We start from the raw sequence: 27,738 nt of genomic DNA, 5'->3' as shown, positions 1-27,738 counted from the left end.
GCTGCGGGTTTGTTGCAACGACTGAGTCTGTAGGACTGCTGGCGTCACACTCAAGGCCAGCAGGGCTTCAAATCCGCAAAACCAAGCGGGCGGTAGTAAATCACTTGAGAGAAAAACAGGAACTCGCCTAATGTGACACCGGTTTCTGCCGCTTTCCAAGACCGCGTTCACAGTTCCGAAACCGAAAACAATGTTCACCGAGCTTTGCAGCTTTTCCTGCCTTTCTCTTTGCTTTTTCTTGGGCTTAACTGCGAAGGGTGCGATGCGTGCGCGTGCCAAAATGGATTCAGGCAACCTCGGTTTCGGCAAAGAAAAGGAAGATCAACAGCCGGCTGCCAAAAGACAGGCTGCGAGGTCGTTCGAAACTGAGCCTTAGTCCACGAGGGGCGCAGTGGGGTTAAGGTCACCCGATTCTTGGCCGATCCCCCAGTATGGGTATGTGCCATCTTTTGTTAGGCTAACAACAACAACAACAACAACAACAACAACAACAACAACAACAACAACAACAACAACAACAACAACAACAACAACAACAACAACAACAACAACAACAACAACAACAACAACAACAACAACAACAACAACAACAACAACAACAACAACAACAACAACAACAACAACAACAACAACAACAACAACAACAACAACAACAACAACAACAACAACAACAACAACAACAACAACAACAACAACAACAACAACAACAACAACAACAACAACAACAACAACAACAACAACAACAACAACAACAACAACAACAACAACAACAACAACAACAACAACAACAACAACAACAACAACAACAACAACAACAACAACAACAACAACAACAACAACAACAACAACAACAACAACAACAACAACAACAACAACAACAACAACAACAACAACAACAACAACAACAACAACAACAACAACAACAACAACAACAACAAAAGACAGATCCCGAAACGACGGATCATTTTTCGTTGTCCTACCACTGCTCCTTCTCTACGGAGGGGCCTGGTTACTGTTGTTTACCTCAGTAAACATGTCACATACCCACGCGAGGGGATGGGCCAAGGTATGGTTGTGAATTCCAAGGAAAATCAGGCCTGGTAGAAAACAAGTTTCAACAAATTGGTTGGTTTGTCAGCTGGAGTTGCTCTTTCCCTTAGTGTTGCTGAGCTTTGGCACAACAACAGGAATGTTCACTCCGCCATCCAAAGCTTTCTTTCAGGAAAGAAACGGTTTCCATACTGAAATCTTTCTAAATTCCAAGTACTTTCTGCTCGTGCAAAAAATTATTCTCTAACCAAACCATTCAAAACGCCGCTCATATAGCCCTCTTCCCATTTTTCTTAATTTTAAACTGACAACCTACACTTAAAAAGGAAAGAGGTTTTCGAGCATCTGTGAATCACCGCTTGTGTCGGCGAATCTGCGCAATAGGTGCGCGAAATTTATAGCTTGAGGACAACAACGACAACAAAAACAAACAACAACAACAACAGATATCAGATCCCCTGTAGAGACGACATCCCGCCACGTCAACAGAGGACGCCACGCGTCGCGCCATGGACCACCTTTAGGGAACCAAACGAGGCATATTTCCACATGCCAAAAAGTGGCAGGCCGAGTCCAACTATGCCATTATCCACATCTCCACGGTCGAGCGAGTTTTCTGAATCTGAAGAGCGCCTCGTCAGCCGCCAATATCGACGGAGCTGGGCGTCTTCCTTGAAAGAGTGCCGTGATTGAAGACGCCCTCGCACATCCATCAACAATAACGTTGACGTGCGCTTGGCACGCGTTCCAGCGGCAACGGAGCCGACCAGCTAGAGAAAGTCTGTTTGCAACAATGTTGGGTCGCAGAGCCTTCCAGGCGCCCGTCCGGGTCTTGCTACAGAAGAGTCACTGTTGTATTCAAAAATGCGAATCTAAAACACGCACAAGAAATATCAATAAGATCTGTCCGCGCACATAGAAAACCTTCCATAATAAAAATTACGGGGCGCTTATTATCATTATGCGATGACAATGCACTAGCGTTAGTCCGCTTGCTTTTAATTTTTAATTGCTTCTCATCTGCTTCCTATCTTCTATTCATATATTTTTTCTATACTTTGCAATGCATTTTTGAGCTCATTAAAGGTTCTTTGCTCAACTCTGCTGAGCAACTTTGCTGAGCTCGTTTTTGAGTCATTCCTACATAGTCACTTTCATTTTCGCTGAGTCATGCTTAGTCATGTTTTGAAGTGAAGCTAGCTGCATCAATTTTTGCTGAGTCACTTTTAGTCATTAGTTCTTATCAATTTCACAAAGTCGTGTTTTTGGGGGCTTCGGGGATTACACTCTCCCCCCTTCACCACCTGCCCAAGTCGTGTTTTGGGGGGCTTGGGGGAATACACTCTCCCGACTTCACCACCTGCCCAAGTCGTGTTTTGGGGGGCTTGGGGGAATACACTCTCCCGACTTCACCACCTGCCCAAGTCGTGTTTTGGGGGTCTTGGGGGAATACACTCTCCCGACTTCACCACCTGCCCACCGCGGCAGGTGGCCAGCGTACGCAACATTACGCCTCCGGACAACGCCGGACACCCTCTCTGCACGGTGAGGATTTTTATGCCAACGCATTCAAAAAAAGAAAGATACACTATAGCTCTCTATTGCGAAAGCTGTGGCTTGCTCTTAAGCTCTTAATAGAATTCTGTGGGTGTGTTGCCAGGAACAACTTGTATAACGCCTACCACAATGGTGAAAGCTGGGCTGCCCCAGAGTATACCCATTTCTATAGCCGCGTTTACATGAATGCGACAGTAGCGCATCGCATTTCCTGGCGTATATCGCGGAGCCGACGCCCTACTGTTTACACGCACCGCCTCAAGTCTGGCGGGACAGTAACCCTTCGCCCACTGCACGAGGCAGAGGGGTCCAGCCACCCCCATCTTGAGCGAAGTCTGCTTTGTTATCCGGCTAAGGGGAGGGGTGTGTTGTATAGCCACGACAGGGAAGAAAAGGGAGACACCTCCAAACTCATTTCCATTCACCACTGAAGTCGACTTGCCATTCTCAATCTACTCCCGCCTGGCGCATGATACGACGCGCTTTCTTAGCGCATTATCACCGTTTACATGAATGCGATGCGCTAAAAAGTTGATGCGCTGCGCTGCTCTCGCATTCATGTAAACGCTGCTTATGTGCAAGCGAGAATGTGTCGCTCACAGGCCACGTTCTGAGCGACGGCCGCGCCACTGGTGGCTAGTTTGCCGAGAACGTTAGTAGGAAGGGCAGCCAGCCACATCGTGTCGCTTGAAAGATGTTCTTACATCGTTGCCGCATAACGGATTCACTTTAACGCGATAGAGTTAAGGCTGTCGTTCTGCAGAAAATGCCTCGTCGTCGTCGTGAGCGAAAAGATTAGATAGATAGACTAGATAGAGGTTGCTCGGGAATAGAAACCTGGGTCTCACAAGCCCCGCCGATGGCAGTGGCGCATCGCTTAACCGCTGCACCCCTCCGCCAGGAATAGTATGAGGGCTACCAGCAATCTATGAATGTAAAGTACAGATTATATTGCTCTCGTGATCACAGAAACAAAAGCTACCACAATCATGAGCGATTAGAAAACAGCGATAGAAAATTTCTGAAGGGCAGAATCGCTTCGAAGAGCAAAAAGCATTCTAGATACTTATCAAGACGACTTAATATTAACTAATATGGGCGGCATCCCACTCTGAACTCCACGGTAACGAGTTGAGTTCACGAGCTTGCACGCGGTCTTACTTTCCGGGCGAGCTCGAGCTTTCAGTACACCCTCGGTGGAGAAAGATTAGTTAGCTACCGGGAAATTACGCAGCAATATCTGCTCGGCAGGGTAGAATACCCGCCGGCGAATAAGAAATTAAATAAGAGCCAAGAAAACATCTGGAGGCGCTTACAGACGAGGAAATATCCGAATCCGGCTAGCCTCAGCCAATTGTAGCCGGGACAATTCTCAGATAGATGCCGGCTGTGTCAGGGTAGGGCAGATTTCCTATACATTACGTGGACCTGTCCTGAAACATACGACATGCACGCAGAAACTAAAACAGATGAACTGTGGGAGACTCTAATGCGCAGCTCAGACTCAGAGGCTCAGCTTCGAACCATCCGACTATCCGAACACGCCTCCCGGGTCCACGGATTCCAAGCCGTCGTCTAGGCGGTTGGGCTCAAGCCCATCCTATATCCATCGGTAAATAGAGTTATATATAATGCTACTACAGAATGAACAAGTCCGCATATATGGGAACTAACCAATTAGCGATATCGCGTCATGCCCTTAAGGCGTGGCTGAAGTGCCCCCTTCAGTTTTTCTCGCCGCTTCAATAGTGCATGAATGAAGGAATGAGTTTTTATTTACCACTTTCGAAAACTGGCTGAACCACGCACGAAAAGCTAAAAATATGCAGCGTGAAAGGTGTCTGTGGTCTAGTAAAAAAATAAATGCTGACAAAAAAAGGCATGCAATTGGCAGCGGGCGAACACACACTAATACAGTAAAGAACGTCAAAATTGCACATTGTACATGTCAACTAAATTATAAAAAAGCAGGAGAGGAATCAGTTGTACAGAAAAAAATAACTGCACAACACATTGCATGGGAAACAGAAATGTAGATGAATCGTAAATATACCAATAACCTTAAAGGAGCATAGACACTTAATTTTGGAGGCATGTTTTCTTCTCTGCAATGATGTGGAATGCACTACTACGCATGAATCACCGTGTGATAGTCGCCTACAACCGCTAAATAATTTATAATCGCATTTTTTCTGTCGTGCTGTTTCGGTTTTGGTTTCAACAGCCGATAATGATGATGACACCAACTTTATTTTGCACCAGATAAGGAGGCCCCCAACTCCCTGTCCCCGGCACGCAGGCCTGGGCGACGGGGGCCGGGATCTCCGCGATTAGAAGCAGGCAAAGAGGTCTCGACTCCTCGCGGCTTTTTCCGCCGAACAATGGCTGTGACGTCAAAGAGTTGTTTTTATGTCAAGTGAGGCATCTAAAAACGTCGACATAATCGTTCCTTTATCGTTTTAATTCACCGCAGTGCTGAAGCCAGCCTTCCTCAAGAGTCGAAATGACAAGGAATGTTGAAGCAGCGATCGTATCGCAGTTTTTCATGCCTCGCGTGACCTATAACCTCACTTTGACGTCAGTCATCGTTGGGCTGTTGGAACCGAAAGAGCACGAGAAAGAAATTCGATTTAAACTATTTAGCTGTCGCAGGAGAATAACAGGTGGTAATCAACGTAAAACATTGCCTTACGCATCCTTACAAATAAGAAAACACGTACCCAAAGGTTAGGTGTCTATACTCTTGTAAGTATCCGGTCACTTGGTTTTTTGAACATCTGAGCTACATACGCCGCAGCTGTACCGGGATGCAAATGTCTCACAATAATAGACGTACGGCTGAACGTTAGAACACAAAATTACCTAGAGAGGCGGCACCACTAGTTATCAGCGCTGCCGGGAGCACACCGTTCAATTATACTTTGCTTTGACGCGTAAGTTCTCATTTAATTCTCCTCTTTTAGATAAAAGGTCATCGAAGTAATCGTTGCGTTATCGTAAATCATTAGACGTCAGCTGCCACTAGAATTTTAGGTTGGAAAGCAAACAAATCCAAGTAGCATTTAACATTAGAATAATGCTATGAAATTTTTGTGTAAGTTGCAGTAATGCTACCAGTTACATTGGAACGTTGTGGTAATATTAAAAATAAACAAATAATGTCATCTGTTGTACCACAATGTTATTGAACGTTCAACCTAAACGTTATGATAATGATACGTACTGGATGTTATTTTAATATTTTTATCACAAATATAAAAACATTAAGCATTCTAAATATTATTGTAATGCTCAAATAATAGCTATAAACTATGTCATTATGTCACTATGTTATTATTATGTTACGTTATTATGTTACTGCCGAGCCCACTCATAACAGCCGCAGTTATAACGCACGTTCGCATATTTCGAAAGATGGCGCTGCCACCATCGAAATACGTAATAGGGAAGGGCACGGCGTCTCACACGCACCGAACACCGTGTTCCGACAACTCGTTTACAGCGAATGAGGAGGCGCCGGAAACTAGGCCCCGCAGTCGAAAACCCACAGAGCGTCCACAAAAGCCCTCCTCTCCTATCCTCAAAAACAAATTTTCAATTTTACCGTCCTTTTGTACACGACCATGGAGAGCGGCGACCGGCAGCTGCCGTTTGTAATTGGGAAGACTAGCAAGGTGCTGTGCTTTGGGAGCTACATTGTTGTACGCTATGGCACAACAAAAACGCCTCTATGATGCGCGACTTTTTCTTTTTTTCTACTCGACCAGTGTGCCATTACGGCTATGTTCACAGGTGTGATGGGTATGACAGGCGATTTGTTCGGCGAGTGGCTTGTTAAGTTCGACTATGACATGGCGAAAAAAAAGGGGAGTTCCGTACTCGACAACTGCGAGTGCACCACGTGCTGCCTTCACTGACTGCAGCCACCATGCTCTGCCAACGAAAGCGACGAGCAAGAGCAGCCACTTGACATGGGCATCATTCACGCGCTGAAGGTGTTCTGTCGAGGCCGCGTCACCAGCGCTTGCTTGACAGCAGATGACAGACCACGTGCCAACAGTTCCGATATATCTATTCCGCGCCGCGGAAACGATTAAAGTCGCATGGACGAAGCTGACGGCGCAGCGCATCAAGAATTGCCGTAAGGCTGGGTTATCGACCCAGGAACAATGGAGGTCACTGTCGAACCACCACGTTATCGGCCGCGTGTCGATCTGCAGTGACGTGCGGTCAATGCGCCGCTGGCTCAACCTGTTGTCGCCTGGGATGACTGCGGTGGTGCGAATGATGACGCCGACATCGGAGAAGCATACAGTGACGAAACCATGCGCGAAGTACGAACACTCTCCTACTATCAGGAATCTAATGAAGACGATGACGAGAAGGCCGATCTACCACCAGTTTCCGAGAATGCTTCCACCGCGATTAGTTATATCGCGCCCCTAATGTAGCTTGTTGATTGCAGAAGTCTCGGCGAGGAGCACGTTACTGCGCTGGAGATGCCACATTTCTCCTACTTTTTACGCGACAGCTTATACAGCTCTTCCGGTCGAAAACCCGTCGCTGTAGTATACAGTAGTCGGCACCGCGTGTCGGAAATAATCAGGGCTGCGTAAAAAAAAAAAAACATATCATGGTAATTTCTGATTCTAGTGATTGAGATTGATTGGTGTGTGATAGGCGATGACGAGTTAATGAAATCATTGCAATTAATAGATTAATTAAAACGTGAGAAATAAAAAAATGGAAAGAGGGGGTTCAAAGGTGTCTAAATGCTCAGAATGAAAACCCAATGTTTGACTATGCTAACTAGAAAAATTTACAGTGTCATTGATCAATAATTAATTGAAACAATTGAAAAATGCGTTCAAAGGTGTCGAACTGCTCAGAATGGAACGCTAACCCACTACGCCATCGCGTCATGCCAATTTTTTTTTTTTTGGTCGCATCATGAGAAGTTCACTTACTACGGACCTCGGATACAACGAATGCAATCCGCGCGACCGCCAGGATCGTTATATCTGGGCTCGAGTGTATACATCTCGAGCACTGCGTTTCTGAATGTTTGCCCTGTTCGTACAGTGTAATGATGCATGTCAAACAGCGGAAGTTTGTAGTTACATATCAGAGATGGAGCCTGCTGAGAGTGCACGCGCAGACCAAAAATTTCGTTAGAAAAATTTGCATATTACATATTCACCACTATCACGCACGGCGCACCCTTCTTAAGCGGCTATACAAGTTTGAAGCAATGGTATTCGCTAGGAGGTACCGTTGCGTATGGCGTTTCGCCTGGCAAGAATGTGGAGCTGCAGGCGACGGTGATAACTATTCGTTCTTGGAAAGCGAAACCGAATAATAACTGTGCCAGCGACGCTGTTCCTTTAATAGATTGTTTCCAGAGCGGGTGATAATGCGTGACGCCGTTTTAGACTTCGCATGCGGTCAAGCCATGCAGAGATACCACACAGCTGGCCAAGAGCGAAAATTTATAACCGTCGCCTGACTCTCCACATTCTTGTGAGGCGAAGTGCCGCAACAACTGCGTCGCATCAGGGACGAGCTTCATGCCGAACGCCGCGGCCTCGCGTGCGTAATTAATACCCATTAATTCTGGACAAAAGCATTTAATGAGTGGGAAACCGTTTATAAACGCAGTTTTTTTATATAATGCAAGATTTCACTATAACGATGAATATATCCGCGGATCACCCGACGGCAGTGATGTATTTTGTTCTCTATTAACCATTTTGCTATCGTCAAAAGCGTTCCCCATTGGTTTTCTATGGCAGTCTTATACGTTCGATGCGATCACGGGAAACATTTTAAAAGAAAGATATCAAATAATGGACCATTACCTTTAATATTTCCGTAACAGTGTCTGTCCTACAATGTTCTAATTTTCAAAATTTTTGCCCGACAAAGTTGGACTTGGGTTTTTGGCTGATTTTAGACGTGCATATCTGAGGATGCAGGCATGTTACTAACTTTCCACATTCGTGAACAATATGAAAGGGAACAAACTTGTTGCACAAAATTACGAATTTTCTGGTTATTTCTCCTCTAAATTGGAGAATGAGTTCTGGATAGCATGCGCCGAGAGGAAAAGTAGCTAGGAAGCAGGAAAAACTGTACCTGTCACATGTATTGGAATAAATCAATAAATTAATATTGCGCGAACCTTGTTCCTCTTCTTAGTGCTCACGTCTTTACGAAATACAATAGTCTTTGAATACAACTGCCTCTAAGTTTTCAATATAAACATGCGCGCTAACTGCAGCGAATAAATAGTTAAATAATTTTAGTTAACTACTCACGTCACCACGACAATTTTTCTCGTTGTTTGCGTCCTCCTGGCCGCATAATTCACTTAGAATAATGACGTTTGCGTACTGCTCTTGATAATTTTTTTTCTATATTTGTAAAGCCTAATCTTGATCATCCTGTATTTGCAGCTGCAGCCGTTATAAAGCTATCGTCGGGCATGCAAACGAAACAAAAATCGCAGTCACATACCCCGAATTCACGTAGCGACCAAAGACGGCAGCTGCCAACCCCACGGCCGGTCTCGAGAGAAGAATGCGCGCTTTGTGTCCCGCCTCGAGACCGGCCGTGCCAACCCAAGCGTACTTCCGAAAGCGGCCGCTAGGCGGCCCTCAGTGGCGCCTCCACAGGTGGTGCACGGGTCGTGCAGAACGTGCAGACAATTTTTTCCCGCGCGGGTCGGCTCATTCCTTCTCCACAATAAAAGCTTTTTTTTTTCATTCGTTCTTGAATTCCAGCGCTCGAAACGAGTCGCAGCGCAGTTAAGCGAGCTGGCAGCTTTCTCAACTGCGCACAATTCATTTACTATACGAAGAAAAATAAGGCCAGCTGTTAAAGCCGAAAAGGCTGCGAGTTATCAGTAAGCAAGATACACGCAACGCGCCTCAGAAAATAAAGCGAAAGTTTGGAATGCACGCACGTACAATGCAAGCCAAACAGGCGGACACAGATGCAAAAAGCGAGAACGGCGATAATACGAGAATTATTCAAAAGTTTTCGCTTCTTGGGGTGTTCTTTTTAGTGACTGAATTGAAAGATGCTATTTTCAAATAAAAGTTTGGAGCGCCTTTTCCAGGAGCACGTCATTCTCCGACTTGGTCTCCACCGAAAGGCCCTGCACTTTCGTCACCGGTGCATTATGCTATAGTCTCTGCATGTCGTCGCAGGAAAATGGGGGCGGCACTTTTTCCTAACAAGCTTACTGCTCCAAGCTCGCGACACCGGACTTCCGACTCTTTTCCTAAGACAAGGAACATCCGAAGGAGTCGCGCTTCGCGTCTGACAACGAGGTCACCAATTGATGTAGCGCGCCACTGGTGTCATGAAGAGCGACCCTAGCTTATTCTTCTACTACAACACGGTGAGAACAACAGTGGGCTGGTGTGGAATTGGGCATGACCGTTTGCGGGCACTGCATCGAAATAGTGATGGGCTCCTTGGAAAGAGGATGTTCCAAACATCCCTGTCAATGTAGAATCCCGCGATTTCATCCCCTTGCACAAAAGCGGCAGCGCGGGTGGCGAAACTTTACCGAACGCCCCTCGCATTACACGGGCCACCGCCCGTGAAAATGACGCACACAAAGCACGCGAAAACAACACGGCTGTTTGGATGTACTCACGCCAAAACGCGGGCTGCGTAGACAAGCCAGCTTGGGCTTCAGGCACGCTTCGCGGTGGGGGCCTGACAAGGACCTTGCCCGTCGCGTCCCCTTTACAGCACGCAAAAAAGCCCGCGCTGCGCCAAGGCCATTCGAACCGCTGAAAACAGTGAGAGCGTGAAAAACGCTCAGAGTACGCTTGATGCGCAACGGCGCGACACCCGGTGCTCAAATCGTATCGTCGCGCCCTCCCGCGACGCAAAGGCTAAGCGGATGCATGTCGTGCTCCGGTGCGAGATGGCGCTAAATGCGTTCTGGTCAAAGAACTCTAACGGTTGTTCGCAATGTGAGACTCCGTAAACGCTCCGCAAAACAGAAGCTCCGCATCTATACAACCTTGATCTTTCCCCGTAACTCGAGTTTCCGCCTAGCATCTTCCGGTGATAATAATAATTGGTTTTGGGGGAAAGGAAATGGCGCTGTATCTGTCTCATATATCGTTGGACACCTGAACCGCGCCGTAAGGGAAGGGACAAAGGAGGGAGTGAAAGAAGAAAGGAAGAATAGGTGCCGTAGTGGAGGGCTCCGGGATAATTTCGACCACCTGGGGATCTTTAACGTGCACTGACATCGCACAGCACACGGGCGCCTTAGCGTTTTTCCTCCATAAAAACGCAGCCGCCGCGGTCGGGTTCGAACCCGGGAGCTCCGGATCAGTAGTCGAGCGCCCTATCCACTGAGCCACCGCGGCGGGTCATCTTCCGGTGCGAAACAACGCTTTTGAGTCGCCTGTGGTTCTCAAGTGGCCTTTAAGACTTTCTAGAGACTTACCGACAGGACAAAGTATATAATTGGAAATGAAAATGAAAATTGTTTTTTGGGGAAAGGTAATTACGCAGTACCTGCCTCACATAACGGCGGACACGTGAACCGCGCCATAAGGGAAGGGATAAAGGAGGGAGTGAGAGAAGGAAGGAAGAAAGATGTGCCGTAGTGGAGGGCTCCGCAATAATTTCGACCACCTGGGGATCTTTAACGACCAATGCCTGTCTGCAGATGAAGAGGACCACCGCCGCCGTGCACAAGCTCACCGCTCGAGGCCAGGCTAGCTTTGGAGGCGGTGCTGTATGCGTTGGCGCTTGTCACGGCGCGCAAGCCGTGCTGGAAGAAGCTCGAGCTCCAGCACCGCAAGTCCCTGCGCGTGTGCCTAGGCCTGACCGAAAACTCGCAGTGCGCCGCAACGTTGGCCGAGGCAGGAGCGTGGCCACTTGAGCTCCAAGCAGCGCGCAGGGCGCTGAATCACATCGACCGGCTTCACCGCGCACCGGACGGCGGCTCGCTGCTGCAGCGTATGCGCTCGCACCCGCGCTCACGAATGGGCGCGGCGCTGATCGAGTATGAGCAATTGACATAAGGCCCACCCCCCTACAGCTCATGCGCGCCCTGGCCTGTTGCCTCGGAGGTACAGCGAGAGATCGTCGACATCTGTAGCGGCCGCACACCAACGGCCGCGGTAACCCACTAGTGCGGGACATTCTCTCGCGCATCGAGCGCCTCGCCTCGTGCAGAGAGGAGGCGCCGTGCGTGCACAGTGGGTGCCCGGTCACTGCGGCATCGCCGGCAACGAAGAAGCTGACGACCTCGCGACCGCCGCACATCAACTACCTCCCAACGGTCTGCCCCTTGCGCTGGAGGAGGTGCGTGCGGTCATCCAGGACCACCTCCGAAAGCAGCACCCCGACCCACGCATCGCAGGAGGTGAGCGCATCGACAGCATCACCGGCTGTCGCGCACTTGCGCGGTCGCAACGTGCAATGATCCTCCGCACGCGCATTGGCTGCGAGTGGCCCGGGGAAAGACGGGAGCGTCACGGACTCGCGACGAGTGATGTGTGTGACGGATGCGGTGCAGTGGAAACACTAGAGCTCCTGCTCCTTCGCTGATTCGCGTACGCCGATGCTCGTCGCGATATGCTTGCGACCCATAGGGCGCTGGGCATACTACCAGACTCCCTCAACACGCTAATGTGGCCGTAGGGTAGTGCGCGCACCCGTGAGCGAACCTTGGTGAGCCTCTGTGCGTTCCTCGAACAGACGTGCTTGACGTCCCGTCTGTTTTCCGCCAGGTAGTTACATGCAGTGACCGAATGCTCCGCGAGTGCTACCTTGGACGATTAACAACTAGACGCCCCACTCCATTTGTAGTCAACATAGTGATGTGTACTGCAATAAGGTGTTTGTCTGGGCTAGTCGGTACATGGTACTAAATGAAAGCACAGCGCACGAAAGGCGGGACTGAGTCCCGCCTTTCGTGCGCTGTGCTTTCATTTAATAGTGATGTGTGCGTGTTTTATTGCTCCATCATTAACTAATCGCGCGCACAACCTGGAAATATTTCTTATTGTGTAAATAGTTTGTGTATATTACCTCTCTCCCGATCCTCTCTTCCTGTCCTCTCACCTCTTTCATTTCATTTCAGCATTCTGTGTGCTATCCTTTATTTCCGCTGCCCCACTCAGGTGCTTCAGTATCGATGGCAGATGCCGGGGCTGGGAAAAATCTTTTCCTTCCTTTTTATTATTACTTTATTAAAAACCACTTACTACTACTACTCTTTAACGCGCACTGACATCGCACAGCACACAGGCGCCTTTTGCGTTTCGCCTTCATCGAAAAGCGGCCGCCGCGGTCGGGTTCGAACCCAGGTACTCCAGATCAGTAGCCGAACGCGCTAACCACTGAGCCACCGCGGTGGATCCGTAGTGGAGGGCTCCGGAAGGAAAAAAAAGCAGAAACGACAGGACAGAAGTGCTTTCGTGTCTACTTCTTTCCTTCGAACGTTTATTCAGCGCCCAGAAGGGCAAGATAACCGCTGGCCCTTGAGGGCAATGTAATGGATTCCAAGAGAAGGCAAGCGTAGCAGGGGGCGGCAGAAATTAGACGGGCGGATGAGATTAAGAAGTTTGCGGGGATAGGGTAGCTGCAGCTGGCAAAGGACAAGGTTAATTGGAGAGACATGGGCGAGGTCTTTTCCCTGCAGTGGGCGTAGTCAGGCTGATGATTATGATGACCATAGCCCGTCAGAAAGCCTTACTTCAGCCCATTTACATAGTGCCGGCGCTTCCGTTTTGAATTCTTAGATTTCGACGGGTTGCATGCGAGGTACGCGAAAAGTTGTCCCTTGTTTACTTCCTTTTCCTCGGTCCCCGATTGTCGCGGCGGATCAGGCATATTTTTTTCTAGACATAGTGACCCTCTGGTAATAGTGTTTAATGCGCGTTTACAGCAACAGCTAGGTACTCTCTCCAAGGATGAGGTTAATGAATGTCCTTTTAATCGCATATCACATCGCAAAGGAGGTCTCCTGATTTCTGCAGTAAGCCCACGCCGGAGCATGCAGAGCAATGAATACTTACTACCTTAGATTCGGTTGGTCATCCCAGCTGTTTATTTTGTTTTATTTATTCATTCCTCAAATACCCCGGTAAGGGGTACTACATGAGAGGTGGGGTCAGTAACGGCAGTAAGGGTTAGAGGTGATTGTTGATGGCGGTCTTGAATTCGTGATGATCGGCTAACAAGACGATGTGGGCAAGAAGGTCGCTCCAGTCCAGGGTATTGTTTTATTGAATCGCAACATGGTGGAATTGGTTATATGTTCGTATGTGTCTTCTTGTGGTGGTCCTCTGGACTTGGGCAGATTACGGGGATGTTGCAGGATTACCAAGGCTGGCGGCTCAGGTAATGGTCGTAGTTCAAGGGCTTTGCCTCAGTGTGCTGTGGTACGGTTGGGGTGCAGCTTTCTGGTGGCAGCTCTTGAAGACGACGGTTGCTTCCGCCTTCGTCTTCGGCTTCGCGTGGCTTCAGATGTTTTCCCGGTATGGCTCGCTCGGACGTGGCTTATACCCCTGTCACATGGGCAGTTTTAATGCCCATTGAGTCAATGGACATTGAACTCAATTGGGATCGGCCAGTGCAACACGGCGGTTTTCAATGACCATCGAACTCTGTGGACATCGACTCAATAGAGGTTCGCGAATGGCTATTGGAATCACCAGAGCCATTGAGAACAACCTCGCACTGACCATACGTTTAAAAGCAACATATAAAAGCTCTAAATATATTTTTGATTTAATGGAAAAATTTTAGACCACATTAGCCAGTTCATAAACTACTTTTTATTCGGGAGTAAAAATGACAGCTCCGCAGAACGTCCGGCGGTCAGATGTAAACAAACCGACGCTGTTCTTGTTAAGCGGCGTCGCGGCGTTCTGCGGCGTTTCTCTTGTTTTTTTCGCCTCTTTAGCCCACTTTGCGACAGCCGTGACCAAGAAGTGCCCCGCAACGACAGTAGCTATGAACACGACAAAAACTTCCTCCGATTTGTGGCAGCTTCGCCGGTGAAAAGTGAATGCTTTTGAAACGAAGTGCTCATCGCTAACCATCGTCGCCCCGTCATCGCCGTTACTATAGATTATGCCGAACTGTGAAGTACTTGAACAGCTTTCTCCGAAAAAAAGTTTCAATGAGAATAGCACCAACATTCGGCTCGTTTTACTCAACTTCGTATTTTCTTTCTCAATGCTGCTACCCCTAGCGCCATGTGTCAGATCACATACTCACTGTTCACTCAATGATCACTGAAATTTGCCCTGTGCCAAAGGTGAATCTGGATGGCCCTTCAAAATTTCGATGGCCATTGACTCAATGGGGATTGAGATTGCCCGTGTGACAGGGGTATTAGAGGGGCGCGGAGGATTCCATGAGGAGTACTTTACAAACGGACCACCTCCACGAGATATCGCGAGGCGGTGATGGCAGGCACGGAATTAAGCATTGAATTCACACAAGCAGAATGGTGCCGAACATCTCCAACTAACTGTTCACTGGGCGACCTTGCCAGAAAAAAAAAAAATCGGCGACGGCTGCAGTGATTCTGGTACTTGCAATCGCTGAGATCTAATTGACCGCCGCTCTATGCCGCACTGAACTATCTGGACAGCGCGCATACTGTTTATTTGGGTAGGCCTACCTACCTTTATCGTGTTCTCCATTTCTCGTAATTATCATTCTTTTGCTCTCCATGTGCTCATGGATAACTATTTCAGTTCACCATGTGTGGCTTAGACAGGCTTGCTTCCGCTGTAGTGAACTTGTTCTGATTCTAATTTGTCCAATCCAATTCCTCTTCAAGCACACGGTTGATAACAGTGGAGTGATTGCATCGCCATACGTGACATCCTTCCTGATTCGTATTTTATCGTTTTACCTGCGCACGACTATCATCGCTGTGCAGTCTATAAATTTTTTCTAGCTTTTTCTAGCATCAGTTCTTTCTAAATACACAGAAAAATTCTCTTGGTGTATGTTTGTAGTGTCCTGGCATAGTCTAATTTCGGAAAGAAAGAAGCAGTTTTCAGCTGTTAACTGCCCAATTTGTCGTCTTACGTATTTTGCACTTTTCTACACTTTGTCTGTTTTGCAATATATTTACGTGTCTTGATTAAAATGTAAAGAAATGATGGTCACAAAAAGTTCGGCTCATGGGAAAGTATACCCCTTGCGAGGCTGAAAATGCTGAGTTTTTCTGTATACGCATAAATAGATGTGCGCATTTTATTTTCCTCACGAGACGGAACGCTAGTGTATACACTGTCCAGATGTGTTAATTATTTCTCGTTCCTCAAATTTCCTCTCGAAATTTTGGATGTTTAAGTTATCTGAAATTTTCAGATATGTTGCAAATATTTATAACACAGTTATATTTTTTTCCCTTTGTTCTGGATACGGCTGTTAAATGTTACACATGAATAGAACTGAGAGAAACTTCATCGCAAATACTATGTCACCAAAACCTTTCGCTGTGGACAGAAAAAGTATCCGTTGTTAGCTGCGTGGGAAAAAGAATGTATCCCTCCTGAACGTTTCTCGTTGTTTTGTTGTTCCAACGCCTAATTGTCCTAATCGCCTGATGCATGTCTTATATTGATCGAACTATTTTTTTTAAATGCTGATGAGATCTGAAATGCGCGAGGAGCAATGTTAACCAACCACAATTTTCCAGTAAATTTCAATTACGGTGTTCGCGGTCGATCGCCTGATGCATGTCTTATATTGATCGAAGTATTTTTTTAAAATGCTGATGAGATCTGAAATGCGCGAGGAGCAATGTTAACCAACCACAATTTTTCAGTAAATTTCAATTACGGTGTTCGCGGTCGATCGCCTGATGCATGTCTTATATTGATCGAAGTATTTTTTTAAAATGCTGATGAGATCTGAAATGCGCGAGAAGCAATGTTAACCAACCACAATTTTTCAGTAAATTTCAATTACGGTGTTTGCGGTCGATCGCCTGATGCATGTCTTATATTGATCGAATAATTTTTTTTAATGCTGGGGAAATCTGAAATGCGCGAGGAGCAATGTTAGCCAACCACGATTTTTCTGTCGATTTCAATTTTGGCCATTGTCGTCGATTGCTCTTGCTAAAATTTTTTTCCGCGGACAGTACATCCAAGCGGATCAAGTGGACACATTTCGCATAAAAACAACGTTTGTTTTTTTTTGTTTCCATCCTGACGTTCAAAAGAGAACAAAGCACCAACGGGTTTGATCAGGAAACCCTTCTAACCTTTTTTTTTGTTTCCGGGCCCATTTGAACCAGTTCGAACCGGAACGGCATGTCTCTTCGGAGCCAAACACGGAATTGAAACCGAAAGCATGAACCCGAGCCGGAAATGTAATCGAAGGATTTCGGTTCGACACCCTGACTGAGAGACAGCCGGACGCAGAGAATAGAAAAGAAGTCGGATATCAGGGGAAGCTGCATATAAGGAGCACGTTTTGCATTGGTTACCGTTAAAAGAGCTGCAGGTGTTCTACATAATACGGACTTCCGCACTGCACTATGCGAATAGAAGTAACGACACAAGCGCTACCTTTTCTTTGCGCATTGGAGTCATGACGGACCAACTATGGCTACACATCCGTCTTACCGAAGGCGTGATTGCCATCCCAATTATTAAAGCGAAAACATTACTAGGATATGGCGGCACCGGAAGTGTTCGCAAAAAGTGTCCGCAAAACGTGTCCGCAAAACGTGAAATCAAGAGGGGGGTGGTGAAGTATATAAATTGAGTGATTAAACAATATCGAGTCAGTCATTAGTGATCAATCATTAAAATTAGCCATTAATTAGTGACTCGAATTAGCACTCACAACAACACTAATCAATGATGTTAATGAATTAGTGTATTACCGGAGACAATAACACTAATTATTGGAAGTAATTGATGTGGCTAATTAGCGAGACCGTGCGACGTCATCCCATACGTGTGATGACGTCACGCCTACAACCAATTAGAGTAAAGGAAAAACGGAGCCCTGAATGTCGGTTTCTGAGAAGTATGATGATATGCAGCTTTTTCAAATAGTTCTAGAGCATTCCATATGACATTATATGGACATGAGCTACCAAAGTCGACTAGGAGCCACCAACTTCGCGGCAAACACTAATGCTTTCGCATTTCTCCAATGCAGTCTATGCAGTGCTCTCGAAGTTTTTCGCTTTAAGCCGGCTCCTTCTTGCCCGATCTTTTCTCCCGAAAACCGAACACAAGACACTGAGAATGCTGCTGTCTGCTTATCCCATTGAGCCGTCCCTGATACGTGCGCGCGCCGAACGCTTTAACTATAAAGAACGTAGATAAATGGTTGTGTTAGTTACCTGAAAGGTGGCGTGCGGCGGGAAATCAAATAATGGTGCTTCAAATGCGCCTTCAGGTGGCCCTATTTGCTCGCAACGCCCTTGGGGTCACTCAGTGTTGCAGCATCCGCTTCGGGAGACCTTAACGTCGCGCACAAAATGTGATGTACTGCTGGAGTAAGTATGCGGTTCGAACTTCAATATACTGTTGCTCTCATAAAAAAAAAAAGGCTCGTTAAACTATGTGTGTGTTTCCGGTGGTTGTTTAGATGGAACTTTGCTTTTAATTCACATGAAGCCTACAGTACCGGGAACCGCATGCCTCTGGTTTCGAACACCTGGTGTGGAGGATGGCGCGCGCGCGGGAGAGAGAGAGAGAGAATAAAATGAGGAACTAGCACAGCTGGCGAGAGGGTGCTTTGCATGCTCCTTTGCATGTAAGGTGGATTCACACGACGGACCGCTTTCCGGGGGCGCAGGCGTCACGGGGCATCCCTCATTCCGTTCAGTAAGGTCTGTGTCTGGCCCGGGTATGGCGGAAAGCAGACCGCAATCCGATTATCCCCCAACCCCCTCCCTTCCTCCGACCTTTTGCTTTGCAGGTTGCGGTAGGCGGATTAGGCTTGCGCACGGTCTTTAGCTGTGCTACGTTCATCAACATCGCGGGCCAAGCGCCAGCCTCACGGTGCGGGAAGGGGACGTCACGTGACACCCAGTCCGCGGGACGGTGGTCCGGCGTGTGTGCCCGCTTTAAGGCGAACCGCGCAGAATAGAGGGGACAGCGAGGCCAATGTAAACATATTCGTGTACTGGGGAGTGCAGGACTCGAACGATGGTGTTCTAGCGGTGCCTACAAATCTTTTCTGCTGCTTGATAAGTAATTTTCTTTAAAACTAATTGATTGGCACTAGATATTAAAAAAATAGAAACGTTTCCTTATGCACCTTGGTTTCGGTGACTGTTGGCTTCCTTAATATGTTTGTCAAACGAGCCCCTCACTTCATTTGCCTTGTTTGCTAATAACTTAACAGGGGTCTCGGTTCTGGCAATCTTGATGCCATATATGTAGCATAAGAGGGTTCTCGCACAGTTTCCGCCCTCGTCGTTAGATGACGTTCTACGTCACACTTGCGGTATTACAGGACGTGCTACGTCCACCGCTATGGACGAGGGTGGCGCTGGTGAACACTCTCAAGGTTCACTTACACGCTAAACATAAATGCCCACGAAAGCAGCAGATTGGACAACCGTCGCCGTAGCTCAGTTGGTAAGAGCACCGGACGCGATATTCCGAGGTCGTGGGTTCGGATCCCACCGGTGGCATGGTTTTTTTTTCTGCTGTTTGATAAGTAATATATATATATATATATATATATATATATATATATATATATATATATATATATATATATATATATATATATATATATATATATATATATATATATATATATATATATATATATATATACCAAAGTGATTTCTGGGAGCTGTTTTGGTCAATATAATATAAAATCACCAAAAATTGAAGAAACATAACAGGATTTAATTCACGACGTTTCGGCTGGAGGACCAGCCTTTTTCAAGTGTCTCGAAAAGACAACCGCGTGACTTGGATGTATATATATATATATATATATATATATATATATATATATATATATATATATATATATATATATATATATATATATATATATACATACATACATCCAAGTCACGCGGATGACTATCGATCTTATTTATTAATTTATTCATTAGGTGCCCACAATTCTCCAACAGCCTGATACAGTGTTTCACGTGGTTAGAAATGGACAAGAGGATAATAAGACATATATATATATATATATATATATATATATATATATATATATATATATATATATATATATATATATATATATATATATATCCCATCTTTTGCCTGCTGTCCATCTCCGGAGCTGAAGCCATATATATATATATATATATATATATATATATATATATATATATATATATATATCCCATCTTTTGCCTGCTGTCCATCTCCGGAGCTGAAGCCACCTTAATACATAACGTCATGCGTCAATGGAAAACCGCTGCTTTACGAATACGAAAAGGAACGTTACATCTGCCTCTGCACATGTGGCGGCGAAACGCCTGTCAGCCATAATGTTGGCAGCGGCTATGACAGCGCAGCTGGGGGTTTGAGGCAACATTCTGACGAGCGCATGCCGTAGCCGCTATTACGAGGGTGCAGCGTTACAACAGCTGCGACAAAATGTAGCGACCTATATTTCGACGTCAATATGGAAGAGTTGCTCTGCATTGTGCATGAACGAAGCCCATAGAGAACAAAAACACAGTTACAAGCTGTACGACGAGATACGGCCTTCTTTGTACTCCTCAGATTACAACTGCAATTAGACTGGAATCCAGAGCCGTTCACGAGCGCGGTCATTTTCAGCTGATTGGCGCGCAGCAGTGCGGGCGTTTTGTTGGTGACTACGGGGTTTCGATAGCTTCGCGGCCGCGCCCACATGATAACCGCGGTTTACTGCACTTCGGACGCTTGAAAACTTTACCGAGCATGTTTATACAGTGCTGTCGGGATGGAGCATTTTTTTGGGGTGGAGTTCATCTGAACAAACTTAGTCCGGAGATCGCCGACCGAGCTGCCTCGTGCACATCTGCACCATCGTGTCAAATAAATAATTATAAATTTTTATGTATAAAACGGTCAACACGTGGCAAAAAGGCAGACACGCATTTATCAGACGGTAGCGCACATAGAAGACCGCAACAAACTACACACTAACGCCGAAATCTGCTCGTTTATGCCAGTTTTTTATTCGCAGCCTGCCTGGTCGACTACCTTCGGACATCACGTCAACGAGGAGCAATGCGCGTCAAATAACTGCAGCGCTGTATGGTGCAGGGAAAATATGAACAGTGATGCACAGGCACGTGAAAATGAGTTCGGTGGTATAGAGCGCATACGACAGATTTGAAGAACACGTCCACGCAATCCAGTATTCTTGCGCGCCGCCTGCTTGCAGTCCACAGGGACGCGCGCGCCGACAGATGGCGCCTGGTGTCGAGCGTTAGAACGGCGTAGGAATCTAATCGAGCGTAGGAAGAACCATTTGCCTAGTTTGGGCTGAAAGTTACAACTGTCGTCCGCTAGCATAGACGGTCGCTCGCACACTTCGAACGAAAGCTGTGACGCATCAGTCGCGTCGCATGGCTAGCGGCGTGAGTGTGTGTGTATGTATATATATATATAAATATATATATATGTTTGTTTGCGAGAGATGTTTGCTACAAATCACGTAAATTGCAAAAGCTTGGAACGTCGATCGCCCTCATATATACCTTCGCAACATCGTATTTAGAGCGAATTACTAAGAAGTAATTAACTGATTTAGGCAATTAAAGGCCTCATTAAGGTCTAAGTAACAGAGCGCGAGCATGATCCCTGCCTTAAAAAATGTTTTTTTTTCTAACAAGAGCATCCGGCATAAGAGAATTTGTGTTTGGATAAAATTCGCTTCTCTTCCGGATTCTCCACTGGGCACGTTTGATGATTATCTGGTAGTTCGAAAGCGCAAACTAATGGTACCTTGCGTAAGACAGCAGCTCTCGTAGAACCACTTCAGGAACGCCCTCAGTAATGAGTGATTGTCAAGCTCAGTAAATGAAACCCTTTTTATGACTTTACATTATATGGCTTTACTTCAGAATGTATTCGAACAGTGCCTGTTAGAAGCGAGCAAAGGCTCCCAAACTTTGCATTACTTCCTCAGGTATCGCCTCTGACGCCAATGATTGATGGAAGAAATAATTATTCACGAGTATGATTGTTAGAAAACAGTCATTTATGTCTCATCACCAAAGCTGTATCCTGCACAATGTATGCGAGGCAACGATGCTGTGCAAATTATTTGGTCTATGTGACAGCTACGGCATTAAAAATCATGCAAAGGCCTGAAGCCTGGCAGATTAAGCACAGACAGGGAAGTGCTGTGAACTCAAATGATAATGTACTGGAAGAAAGAACTGGGCGGAATAGTAAAAAAAAAAAAACAGAGAACTTGTGAGCTGCTGCAACCTATCACAGTAGGACCTGCGCAATTCGAACCCGAAAGGGAGTTTGAGTTACGCGGAATTCGAACTAAAGGGAGGCGGCTAACCGGGCGAGCAACCGGTGCTCTGGGTTGGGCGGGTATAGCCGCACTGGAAACGCGTCAGCGCGCGCAATGCCTTCGCGCTTGTATATGGGCGCTCTGTACTGAGCGAGATCGATTGGAAAATAAAGGCAACTTTTGCAGCTAATTTAATAGCGGTGTTTTCGTGATATATGATGGAGTTCGATGACAGGTACTATTTTCAGGTGCACGACGACAGACTGCGCACGAGTTCGAGAAGAAACGTTCGGATGACAACGTGTTTAATGCGAGAGAACTGAGAGGGTCACGACCGCGAAAACGGTCCGGCGTCGGCGTCCGACGCTGTATGAAGCCCACACCTGCCAACCGTGGCAGGTGACGTTTAGGGAGAGTTTCCGCTCTCCACGTGCCACTTGATGTAACAATTAACGGCTAGAGCGAAACACCGACTGTTATGACATGGCGGCGACGGTGAAAGAGCGGTTATAATGAAACACCGGCTATAATAAAACACCGGGGATTATGAAATGAAACACTGGCTCAAATGAACCACAGGCGGTAGCTACTTCGTAGGGACATTGGAGTGACAGGTGATAGTGACTAGGTTCTAGTAATGATAGTGACTTAGTGAAGTTGCAAGTAGCGGTCACGTGGTCACAGTGTTACCGTACGTGCACCAGCATGCAGAACGATAGCACCAAGGAAGAGAGAGTAGGGTAGAATGCTCTCGCATTTCTTCCGCTTCAATCCAATGGATTGCCCCTCAATCTTTTTTTTTTTGGGTGGAGGGGGTCTTTTTTATACAGAGGGGATTAGTCGGTTCACACGCGCATTACATTCTACCATCGGGAAACAATTTCTAAATTTCTGTGTGTATATTTAGAACCCCCCCACTTCACAAAAACGTGAATTGTTCAAAATTGTTAAGAATTAAGGCGCACACGAACGTACCCGCTCACGCATACTCGCACGCGGATTCGTATGCATTGTTAGTCTATCAATGACATTTTTTGTGTAATTATTAATTTACTCATGGTCTGAACCTCTTTCGGAACAAAAAGTTCGGTACAGTGTCCTTTAGTGAAACAATCGATCGCGTAGAGAAAAGTGAAGTGGCAGCATCCCTATCCAGCACAGGGCATCGGCCCAAGATTGGAAGTGTGTTTGCAAATGTTGGTCCTTTGTAGGACCGATATTTACCAACATATTTCCAATATTGTGCCGATGCTCTATACTGCTTGGGATTAAACCGCACTTCCCAGGCGCGTGCCATAGGGCTTCACGTCATCCTCATTTAGATCTTGTTTTGGATTATCAAGTCTTTTTTTCTAAACACGAAAGGTCATGCCATCCTGTCCGGACAAATAACAAATGCAGCTGGCAATATCAAATGTATATCCGGCATGGCTGACCTCGTAAAACCACTCCCACAGGCTTAGAACAAAAAAAAAAAAAGTTCGTAAAGCCGGTTACAGGACTGTAGGCGCCGTGCAGCAGAGGGCTGTATCCAGCAAAAATAATGCTTATGACAAGCTCTTGGCAAGAACAAAAATAGCTAAAAACGATCCCAGCTATGGAAAAGTTTCTATGAAAAAGACTGCCATCGGCACAATTTTTTTCTCTCTAAAAAAAAAAAAACAGGCAGCGCATCATTTTTACACTTCGAATTTAAAGAAATATAAGTTCAAAAAAAAAAAAACGGACGATCTTGCCTATACTACATTTACGACTGCCGCGACTTGGCTTTAATCTTTTCTCTCAAGTCATCCTTGGTCTTTAGTAGTCTTTTTCAGTCGTTCTCGTTCAGGCTGGAATAATACAGGGATGTTCCGTACCGTAACCGATGACTCCTACAATCAGACCAAACAATTCCTATTTCAGGCCCTTCCCCCTGCCATAGGTTGAAAACTCCGGCAAGTGGGAAAAAAAGTGTGACAGCTTCGGTATCTCAAGTTCCCTGAAACTCCGTAAATTCACTTTCCGCCAAATTTTCCTCCTCAAATTCTCTAAAAAAGGGGAAAATTCCCCGAATCGAAACTCACGGGAATAATATTTCATTCTAATCTGGTTCCATTCCCCCTCCACCCCCTGCCCCGCCTAACTCTTCCCTTCCAGTCGCTACCAGAACAGAGCGGCATCGCAGGAAAACAGATAACGCGAACTCTGCCCAACGCGACGGTGACCGTGGGTCGATCGCAGTTTCAAGAGTTGACGCTTAGGGCAGGCTTCGAATACTTGCGCTGGAGATCACGCTTGCCTCGAGGAATTCCGGCTAGTTTTCAAACCCACATCTACAATATCCGGACCAATGACCTGAAGCTCCGGTAGTGTAGCGTGATGTCGCGATATGGGATAAGCCGCTCTCTCGCACTCTCTGGATCTTCGGTAGGCGCCGTTCGGTTGAGGTACAGGTGCCCACAAAAGTTTTCGGAACATGAAAATTGCAGTGAAGCGTAATTGCGGAGTAAGATGTAGGTCCCTGTGTGACCTGCACAATGCATCCCTCAATGCCTGGACACGCTTCTGCTCAAGCAAGGAAATCAAAGTTTTTCTTGATTTCAGTGTTCCGAAAACTTTAGTGGGTACCTGTGCGCTCGAGCAGCGGAATGGGCCGCTTCATTGCCGGGATATCACGAATGGGCCGGCACCCAGACTATTTGGATGGGGCGAGGAGGTTGGGCATTGGAGGTGAGAATTTTATAGGCGGCAGCACGTATCTGCCCGCGGGCAAAATTTTGAATGGCGGTTTTGGAATCGCTAATGACAAGAGTGGCAGTGGAAGACGATATCGCTAGCGTTGTGGCTGTTTCTTCGGCTTCTATCGAGGTGTTTGCCCTGATCGAGCCTGATGTCGTGTTTTGTAGTTTGTTGGAGAGCACGCAGAGGGCGTAAGCTGACGGCTGGGAGTACTCTGCGGCGTCTACCCTCGCAACTAAGGCTGGTACAGTGGGCGGAGAAGGTCGCCGTCAGACACGGGCTAGGAGCTAGTTCATCTGTAAAGTTTCGAACTACAAGGGCTCCGCCAATAATAAAGTTTTCAACATCATCATCATCATCACCTCAAGCTTCGGCTTTAAACGTGGATTGACTTGCTGTATAGCCTGTGGATTGGCGTTGCTGTCACGAACTACATTAATTAACCGCCTTGAGTCTGTACAAAATAAAGCTGTGAGGTTCATCCTTTCTTCATACTCATCGTATGAAAGTGTGTCATTATTGAAGCAAACTATCAGTATTCCCGACCTTATTACTCGACGCAAGTTCTCTCGTTTATCGTTTTTTCGTTCCTTGTACTACGATGGCTCCCCGTTCACAGCTGATCGCATCGCCCCTGCCCATCATGTTTCATCCCGGTCTGATCATTCCCACAAAGTGCAACCCATCTTCGCACGAACACTGAAATATCAAACATCACCCTTACTATTATCTATGGCAGAGTGGAACTCGTTACCGGCTGACATAGTTTCTGAAACTGAGTTATCACATTTCCAAACAAAACTTTCATCGCACCTTGGCCTACAAAATTCACCGTGATATTTTCAGTATTGTTGAAGCATTAAGTCTTATACGCTCAACCTATGTATCTTTCAGCGACTGCAGTGATGTGTACTTGCAATTTGTATATATAGTTATTCTTTGTATTTGTTAACTACTGTGTGCCAATAATCTGTATTGTGTTGTTTTCATGCCCCCCCCCCCCCCCCCTATGTAATGCCCACTTGGGCCTTTAGGGTATTTAAATAAATAAATAAAATACTGATTCTGGGACGGTGGCCGCGGCGGTCGTCGGCGGCGAAGGCCTGCAAGGCACTGCTCCATTTCCTGACTGTATCTGGCCTACACGACATGCGGCGACATGTCGTGTAACGCACGCTTTTCATGCCCTGACTTCAATTTCCGGTTACTCGCTTTTCTCCTTCATCTTTTTATGCCCTCATTCCTTTCCCCTTAAAATGCAGGGTAGCAAACCGGTTTCTTCTGCCGGTGGATCGGCCTGCCTTCCCTTCTTCTTTACACGGGTAATGGGAGACCAATGGGAGATGCCTTTAGTCTTCAGCCGACACAGCTGGGCTGGCGATGATGATGATGAAACGTTCTGAATGAGTTCTGGCAATATGGGATTTTTTAAACCTCAGTCAGTCAGTCAGTCAGTCAGTCAGTCAGTCAGTCAGTCAGTCAGTCAGTCAGTCAGTCAGTCAGTCAGTCAGTCAGTCAGTCAGTCAGTCAGTCAGTCAGTCAGTCAGTCAGTCAGTCAGTCAGTCAGTCAGTCAGTCAGTCAGTCAGTCAGTATGTCAGCCAGTAAGTCAGTCAATCAATACATCAGCCAGTAAGTCGGTCAGTCATACGTCAGCCAGTAAGTCAGTCAATCAATACTTCAGTCATTCAGTCAGTAAGCAAAAATAAGGCAGTAAATGTTGCCAAGTAAAAGTAAGTAAAAGTGGGTAAGTAAAAGCAAGTAAGTAGGTAGGCTGCAGGCAGTTAGTAAAATAACTAAGCGTAATAGTGAGCAACTAAGTAAGTAAGGAGGTTCGTAAGTGCATAAGCAGGCAGGAAGGCAAGCAGATAGGTAAGTAGGTAGATCAGTCAGTCAGTCAGTCAGTCAGTCAGTCAGCCAGTCAGTCAGTCAGTCAGTCAGTCAGTCAGTCAGTCAGTCAGTCAGTCAGTCAGTCAGTCAGTCAGTCAGTCAGTCAGTCAGTCAGTCAGTCAGTCAGTCAGTCAGTCAGTCAGTCAGTCAGTCAGTCAGTCAGTCAGTCAGTCAGTCAGTCAGTCAGTCAGTCAGTCAGTCAGTCAGTCAGTCAGTCAGTCAGTCAGTCAGTCAGTCTTTATTTGATGCAACAGAGCACGCTTGTGCGAAGAACTTTTGTCCTTTGATTGTCTATCTGTCCTAGTGGGCGGACCATTAAAGTGTTCTCGTTTTTTATGTCTTGTAATGTTTATTTTCTGCTTTGTTTTCTTTACTACGTGCGCCCACTCCTGCCTAAGCCCTTCTGTGAAGGCTGGCAGTACATTTGTGACACAATGACAACTGGCAATAACAATAAATAAATGACGACTTCCTGCGAGCGGCAGAGACAAAGAATATGTTTGTGTGATGAGTTGTCTGCCTCGCAACAAAAGGAAACAGCCTGCATCACTACACCAGAGAACAAGTGCAACACTTGATGCCAACAGATGTCAGAGAACAGAAGAGCGCAGTGACAATTCGTAGATGTATTCTATACGCCGCCATTCTCTTCACTCTACCACTATGGACCAGAGCGGCTGATTTTTATTTCTTTATTGTTTGATAAAATGAAACACACTTATCTTACAAAATTAAGTTCACAAAACATAATGAATCGAAAATACATTTATCAATGTCACCTTACAGTTTGAGCAGAAAACAAAGTTGACCAACATTTCAGCTTAAACAATTTGGAGGTTAAACTGAAATCCAAACCGGAAACTGATTTAATTTATCTATAACCTGATAATCCGAATCTTATTTGCCGCAGTTTGTCTTCCCATTTCTAGTTCTACGTTTGGGGTTGCGAACGTCATAATGCGCCAAGGCAGATATATAAACAGTGTGAAGTTTCCTTTTGTATATGGTCAATCTCCAAAAGTACATCTTAATTGCCGGTAAAA

The 27,738-nt window shown here is 46.3% G+C and overlaps 1 protein-coding gene across 4 annotated transcripts in view; it reads right to left on the bottom strand.

The window, feature by feature from the left end:
• The window catches only part of LOC144098704 (organic cation transporter protein-like), a 96,261-nt gene that overhangs the window by 52,376 nt on the left and 16,147 nt on the right, over nt 1-27,738 (bottom strand). The window contains exon 1 of one of the 4 annotated variants that reach the window (XM_077631527.1): nt 10,274-10,427. The exons of 2 other annotated variants lie outside the window; for them this stretch is intronic. The gene's annotated coding sequence lies outside the window, so the exon portion shown is untranslated. Of the gene's footprint in view, nt 1-9,123; nt 9,220-10,273; nt 10,428-27,738 lie in introns of those variants that run through there. One more of the 4 variants, XM_077631528.1, reaches the window with a different exon arrangement.

Source organism: Amblyomma americanum, chromosome 7 (genome assembly GCF_052857255.1).
Source record: "Amblyomma americanum isolate KBUSLIRL-KWMA chromosome 7, ASM5285725v1, whole genome shotgun sequence".
In the NCBI taxonomy this organism is placed as follows: domain Eukaryota; kingdom Metazoa; phylum Arthropoda; class Arachnida; order Ixodida; family Ixodidae; genus Amblyomma; species Amblyomma americanum.
Note: the sequence above shows the minus strand (reverse complement) of the source record. Positions and strands in the feature narration are given on the sequence as shown.